General features: G+C 50.7%; 1 pseudogene across 1 annotated transcript; it reads right to left on the bottom strand.

Annotated features, from left to right (window-relative positions):
• Window positions 1-2,569: 2,569 nt before the first annotated feature.
• On the bottom strand, window positions 2,570-5,221 carry LOC310753759 (inositol polyphosphate 5-phosphatase OCRL-like; annotated as a pseudogene). The gene is made up of 4 exons: window positions 5,201-5,221; window positions 3,825-3,932; window positions 3,003-3,098; window positions 2,570-2,868 (listed from the first exon to the last, which is right to left on the bottom strand). The product of its transcript is annotated as an inositol polyphosphate 5-phosphatase OCRL-like (transcript).
• Window positions 5,222-7,198: the final 1,977 nt, after the last annotated feature.

The raw sequence follows: 7,198 nt of genomic DNA, 5'->3' as shown, positions 1-7,198 counted from the left end.
TGCATTCAGCCTGAATTATTGCCTTCGCACGAAGAACGTTCCTGCTTCTGTTCCGCTGTGTTTTATGCTCTGCTGAGTCAAAGGTCCCAGGGGGAAGACCAGAGCTGCGCGAGGGAAGTGTGCCGGACCCCCGGACGTCTTTGACTTCCAAAGGTTATGGGGTTCAGCAATAAAGATAAGCAACGTTCGTGCGTGTGAGAGGCCAGCAGCCAAAGGCCAGCTAAGGAGTAGCTGGAGCCAGCCAGGAGTTTGCTGGGAGGAGCTGAGATCTACCGGGTGCCGGGAGGAGCTGCTACTGGTCGTAAGTAAGCTGGACCCCGGGGGAGAAGATGGCAGAGAGCCATGAGTCACGTGCAGTCCTTTTTGAAGAGGCAGACGGGAAGGAGCCCTGGGTAGAGTGGCAGGCACTGAAGAAAGTGGGAGCCACACCAGAGGGGGCTAGACGCCAGCCTGAGGGACGCCCAGAGGGGGCCATGTGCTGCACAGACGCTGCAGAAGCTGGGGATCGCCCAGAGATTCCAGGAGGGGCTGTGGGACGCCCTGGAAGCCCAAAGTGGGCTGAAGCCGTGTCTGAAAGCTGCTGCGATGCTTTGACACGCCAGAGAGACAGGCAGCCGTGTGCTGGAAAGCTGCTGAAAGCTGGGAAGAGGAAAGCAGTGGCAAGCTGTTCCTCTGGAGACTGTGCACCTAAGTTTGGGGGTGCAGGCCAGAAAGGCCAGTCCAGGGTCTTGAGAATGCCCAGGCTGTTTGGCAGGAGCTGGAGGGGGTTTGCAGAGAAACCACAGCAGAAGCCAAAGGCCATTTTCCCAACGGCAGAAAAGCCTCGAGGAGGAGTGCTGCTGGAAAGGTTGGGGGGGCAGAGAAGACCAAAGGCACGTTTGCAAAGTTTTCCACTAGGAGATGTTTTGTTTGTGCCTCGGCTGAACACCTGCGTCGCAACTGCCCACAGAGAGCAAGGGAGCCAGGGCAGGAAAGTTCCAAGGTTGCTTCCCATGGGAACCAGCCGGGTTTCCATGGCAACAGAGGGAGCAGGCGTGGGAAGGCTTATCAGCTGACTGCTTCGATGGTGGTTTTGGACAACAACAACAACACCTGCAACGAGAGCCCCAAGGTCGGAGGCAGCAGGAAGTCAGTTGCAAAGGCAACAAAGAAGGACAACTCCGGAGGGGGGAGAGTCCTACGTTGGGTTGTTGACTCGGCTGCGAATGCCCATCTGGTCACAGCGCCACCTGATGGACAAATGTGGAACTGCAAGGCTGTTTCAACGGAGAAAACAGTTAGATTTGCTACAGGTTCACAGGGACGTATAACCCATGTTTCTAACATGTTTGTCTCTTTCTTGCAGGCTGAATTGAAGGTTTATGTTCTCCCTGAGATAAAACATTGCCTGCTATCTGTACCGTGCCTTTTACAGGAGGGATATTCTGTGAGTTTTGAAAAAAATGTTTGCACAATTTCCAGAGGTGGAAAGCAACTGGTACGTGTTGAGAAAAATCAGAACAACCTCTTTGTTCTGGAAACTCCACTGGAGGAGAAGGGAGGGGGGAACACTCATGTTTCATGTGCTTGCGTGTGGCACAAGAGGATGTCACATGGGTCCTGTGAGGACGTCCAGATGTTATCAGAGTGCACCAAAGGTTGCAAGGTAAAAGAATGTGGTAAACCTTTGAATTGCAAGGCTTGCAGAAAAGCCAGGAACAAGGGATTTAATCATCCCAGGGTGGAGAGAGTAACCACAAAGCCTTTTGAGCTTGTGCATGCAGACCTTTTAGGTATGCCACAGCCAAGTCTGGGCAAGGCCAAGTGGCTGATGGTGCTGACAGATGATTATACGCGGAACGCATGGGCTTTCACGCTGAAAACAAAGGAGGAGGCAACGCAACTGATCAAAGATTGGGTTGCTGAGGTGGAACAGCGGTTCTCCACCAAGGTGCAGGGGTTCAAATGCGACCGAGGTTCAGAGGTCACTGGGTCTGCTCTAAAGAGTTTCTTTCGCCAGAGGGGGGTACGTCACAAGGTGACTTCGCCTCAGGAGAGTGGCGTGGCAGAGCTGAGGAGTAAGGCTCTGATTCAAGTTTCAGAAGTCCTATTGAGTGACTCTGGGTTGCCTCACAGTTTCTGGGGGGAGGCAGTAAAAACGGCCAATTTCACGATGAACAGGTGCTACAATGCAGTGGTAGGTGACACCCCATATTTCTTGCTCAACGGACAGAAGCCACAGGTGCATTTCTTCCGTTCGTTTGGTTGCAGGGCCATGGTGCCTGTACCAAAGTGGTTGCAGCAAGAGGGTGGTCCAAAGTACCAGGAAATGATCTTCTGTGGGTATGAACCCGCGACCAAGGGGTGGAGATTTGCATACCCAGAAGGTGATCAGACCAAGCTTCTGGTCAGCAAGCATGCTGAGTTCAAAGAGCAGCAGGGAAATAGTTCAAGGCGCAAAGTCAGTCATGACACTGTCTCAGATTGTCTGTCTGAATCCGAATCTGAGCAGGAGGGAGAGCCAAGTAATGATGATCTGGTCGATGATCAGGATCAGGACCAGGGGGAGGCGTCTCCACCGCTCCACCGCTTAGCTGGAGTTCGCTGGGAGGAGCTGAGATCTGCCGGACCCCCGGACGTCTTTGACCCCCAAACAAGTCACATCAGCCAAGGCTCTCTCCCTCCAAGCCCTCAAAACGCACTCGTGTTTCATGATTGTCAGCTGCGGCAGACCCTGGTCAGGGGTAGGAAGCTCATCTGGACACAGATATCCTTGTAATCCTCGTTTCGGCACCCAAAGTCTTCCACGTGGGCAGCAGGGTGGGAATTGACCATGCAGAAGCTGGTATTGTTGCAGACAAGCCTCACGGCCACACACCCCTTGTTACCCTGCAGGGGCGGAGCAAAGGTGGTTGTTAGTGAGCAAGCAGGAAAGAGGGGGAAACTGGTTGGCAGAGATTAGAAAAACAGATAGACAGACAGAAAGATTGACGTGGGGAATTCCGCTGTCAGGGTCTACTCCCCATCTTCCCCATGATGCCTGTGCCCACTGTCTCCCTCATCACTTCCTTGATGCGGCTGAGCTGGTCCTTCCTGACAAAGATGAGCACCAGCTGCACCTAGAAGATGCAAGGTACTGGGATGTCTACCAGCTCTGTTCATTGCTTGCTGTCCTGGGCCGGCTGGATGCAGATAGGAGTGGCAGGTGGCACCAATTGGGGATCCCCCAAGGGAAGAAGGCTCAGAGCCAGGGAACTGGTGGGGGGACGACGACGCTGAGTCGTCCGAGGGAGAAGAGGGAGCAGACTGTGAGCAAGAGGAGGTGTTGGAAACTGAAGAGGCAGGAGGGCAGGAAGATTCTGTGGCAAACAGCAGTCCAGAATCCGAGGCAGAAGTGGAGGCTGGAGGCGGGGGTCAAGAGGCAGAGATCAGGCAGGCTGCTGAAGAAGCCAGGGGGTCTCCCCATCCTGCTGTGATCAGCTCCCCTCCCTGCTGGTCTCCCAGAACACAGAGAAATTAAGAGGAGGGAGCAAAGACAGGCAAGGTGTCAGAGTCTCAGGTTGCTTGGGAAGGACCAGGGGGAGGAGGAGACTTCAGAGAGTGGTGGGAGGGTAGCAACCTTCAGCCTTCACAACTACCTCACTGGGGCAAGACCTGTTGGGAAAGGTTTCTGTGATCACGAGGCCTGCACGGTTTGGGTTTCTTTGAATAAAGAATGTTGGCTTCTTTTGAATAAAACACCACTGACACCAGGTGTTTTTTCTTGCTGACCTCCTCCTCCTCCTCCTCACTCCAGCTCCTGACAGCTGTCTGGCTGCTGAAGAAATGGGTGGGGTTGGACTTACTTTCTTGTACTTGGATTTGGAACGCAAAGCCTTTTCCACAGCTGTCAGCCACTCTTGCTCCTTTGTCGAGTCCAAGTAGAAGAAAGCCTCTGTGCTCAGGTCCAGCTCCTGGAACCGAATGCCCAAGTGCCAAAGAGAAGGATGTGGAACTGCAGGAATAGGACTCCAATCGGAACAGACGTGCTGGTTAAATATGCAAAGACAACAGGAGTGTGCAAGGGCAGGCAAGATCAGGACCAAGAACAAACAAGTTCCTCTGATTGATATGGCTTGAGATTCCAACAATACCAGCCACTTCTTCCTCAGCTTAGCTATTCTGGGCCCCAAAGGAGCTTTGCTAATGAAAGAAAAAAAGCTTTTTCCTTGTATTTTTTAAGATGTGTCAGCCAGCCTGATATTTAAGCACTATCCCAGTAGCCACAGGCAACCAGAAATTCTTTGAAGGCAAGTGAGTTGGTTGATCTCTCCCTTCTTCCTTCACCTGGCAACTTGGTTTCCAGGCTGGCTTTCCGGGAGCAGAAAACCACCTCTCAGATCTGCTGTGCCAAGCTTGTTTGCTAGAAGATTACCCCGTAACACCCTTGTCCTCTTTGCAAACCTCCTAAATGGCTAGCCTTCTGTGTTTCCATGCTGGCCATGAAGGAATGGGCATTCCCCACTCTGAAAACAGCACAGAAATACAGCCTGTCTAGTAAAGTGGTAAAAAGAGCAAGCTAAACAGCCTCTGTAAAACAGTAGGATCTGAAGCTGCTAACCACATACTGATAAACATATCATAAAAGCAGACATGGGGGAAAAAATGACCACTGGGTACTACTAACGGTACGAGGAAATAACCAAAGCAAAAACTTTGTTTGAAGTAGTAAGCTTAGCACTATAAGGATGACCCACACCAAGTGTTGGGGGGGGTCACACCTCCCTGTCCTCCAGCACAGCTTTTAGGAGGAGTTCCAAAGGTTTTGCTTCAGTTTTGGATTAACTGCATCTTGTCACAATGTCTGAAGCTGCACAATCCGCTTCATTTGAACCATGGCTCATTGAAACAAGCCAACTTCCAATCGTGGGTTTACAAAGCTGGTAAAATGAACCACCATAGGATCTGGACACACCAAACTGTGGTTAATTTAAAATCCAAGTGGAAGCTTCCCAATAGGCTTGGGGTGGGGGAGAGGTGTGCAAACCTAGAGGAGAGGCTGCCGTCCTGCTCATAATATGAAGCCACGGTTCAGTATGTGGCACCAAGGAAAATTGCCCACCACAACTAATACTTTCCATTACCCACCCATGTGGCCTGAGTGAACAGGACAGACTTTGCCTGGCACCCAACAATAAAGCTGTCATGTAGATGTCGCTTTCTCCAGCCCCAACTCTGATACAGGTTCCACTGATCTTTGCATGGTCTTTGCACTTTTGCATGATCTGACCTGAAATTCTGGGTGTTGACATATTCCTTCTCTCTCTTGGCGAGGACGTGCTTGATGAGTCCCTCTCTCTGTCCGGACTGCGTATGTGTGGAAGGCACAAAGAGCTGGCGCATAGTGTGGGTCATTGGGGTTGCTTCTTGCTCATGCTCTCCTTGTCACGGATACGCCTCAGGGAGATGAGAACAGAACTCAAGTAGTCCTTAAGAGCAAGGAGGCGGTAGGACACAGTACACCTCTAAGGCAACTTACAGCCTGCTTGGTGGCAGCGGTGGGGGTGGAGGCTCCCGGCGGGCCCTCATTTGCTGATTCTGCAGGTTTCTTTCCTTCTCCATGAAGTTATCCTCGAATCCCAGAATTCCCGAGAGACGAAAAGACTTCTGAGGTTAGAGAGGCTTCAGAACCGTTTGGGGAAGTTTCGGGAAAGGAACTTAGAAAATACTTAACTGCAGGAAAATGTTCCTGCCTCCCTACAGCACCACATTTGCCGGACAATTGCCTCTCAGCTTATCCACGTTTAGGAAGGATTGTGGAGGCAACAGGTCCTCCCCTCAAGGCCTTTTCCTGTAAAGGAGGTAGACTGGTCTTCTCCAATCCTCTGGCCACTGCTGAGTTTTCCAAACTTGCTGGCATATTGCGTGTAGCACCTTAACAGCATCATCTTTAACAAAATTTAATAGTTCAGCTGGAATATCATCACTTCCACTGGCCTTGTTATTAGCAGTGCTTTCTAAGGCCCATTTGACTTTGCTCTCCAGGATGTCAGGCTCAAGGTCAGCAACCACACTACCTGGGGTGTATGAGACATCCATATCTTTCTGGTATAATTCCTCTGTGTATATTTGCCACCTCTTCTTGACATCTTCTGCTTCTGTTAGGTCCTTTCCACCTTTGTCCTTTTTTATGGTACTCTTTGTATGAAATGTTCCTTTCATAGCTCCAGTTTTCTTGAACAGATCTCTGGTTCTTCCCATTCTGTTGTTTTCCTCTATTTCTTTGCATTGCTCGTTTAAGATGGCCCTCTTGTCTCTCCTTGCTATTTTTTGGAAATCTGCATTCAATTTCCTGTATCTTTCACTATCTCCCTCGCATTTTGCTTGCCTTCTCCAAGTCCACCTTTCCTTTTGAAGCAAAATGTCATTGAAATAGGGGAGAAATGCCCTGCCGAAGTCTTGGGTTTGCAATTTGGGGAGAGGGAAGACTGTCTGCGGCGCTGGGGAGCGGGCAGGCTGGCGAGGCCCCCTAGATCTAGAGGCCCTAGGCTTCTGCCTACTTAGCCTATACATAAATCCGGCCCTGCCTATGTCACAGTGAGCACAGGCCCATCGATCACGTGCAAGGCATTCTGCATGTTGGGAAGGAGCCTCCTGTTCTGGGCCAGGTGGATGAGTGACACCAGCAGAAGACTGGGTGGTGGGGTCGAAGCTGATCCCGGGGAGCACGTGAGGAGTCAAGGCTTCCCGCATGAAGGCCTCGCTTCCCCTAGAAGTCCCTGCCTCCTGGTCTGTGTTCGCTTTCTTCTTCAGGTACAGCGCCAACATGTTCTGGATGGTGCACCTGCTTTCTGGGGAGAGCTTGTCAAACTGGTCCACACTAGAAGAATAGCCATGAGACGGGTGAGACTCCTGCAAGGCGTCCCCAAAGTCAGGGGAACATAAGCGCATTTGAAGAGCCTTGCTGGGTCAGGCCAAGGCCCATACAGTCTGACATCCTGTTGGCATGTAGTTGGTCCACCACAATTGCAAGATTATTGCATCCTTCAGGAATGGTGTGTCCAGCTCCATCTGATTTTTTTTTTATAAATAATATTTATTAAAGATTTTTTAAAAGTATAAAAAAAGAAAAAAACAAAAAAAGACAAAACAGAAAAATAGAAAGAAAAAATACATCCATCATTCTCAAATTTTCAACTTTCATTACCTTCTTTCTTTGACCTCCTCCTCCTCCCCTTTC

Source organism: Podarcis filfolensis (genome assembly GCF_964270895.1).
Source record: "Podarcis filfolensis genome assembly, chromosome: W".
NCBI classification, from domain to species: domain Eukaryota; kingdom Metazoa; phylum Chordata; class Lepidosauria; order Squamata; family Lacertidae; genus Podarcis; species Podarcis filfolensis.
This window is presented reverse-complemented; position numbering and strand designations above follow the sequence as displayed.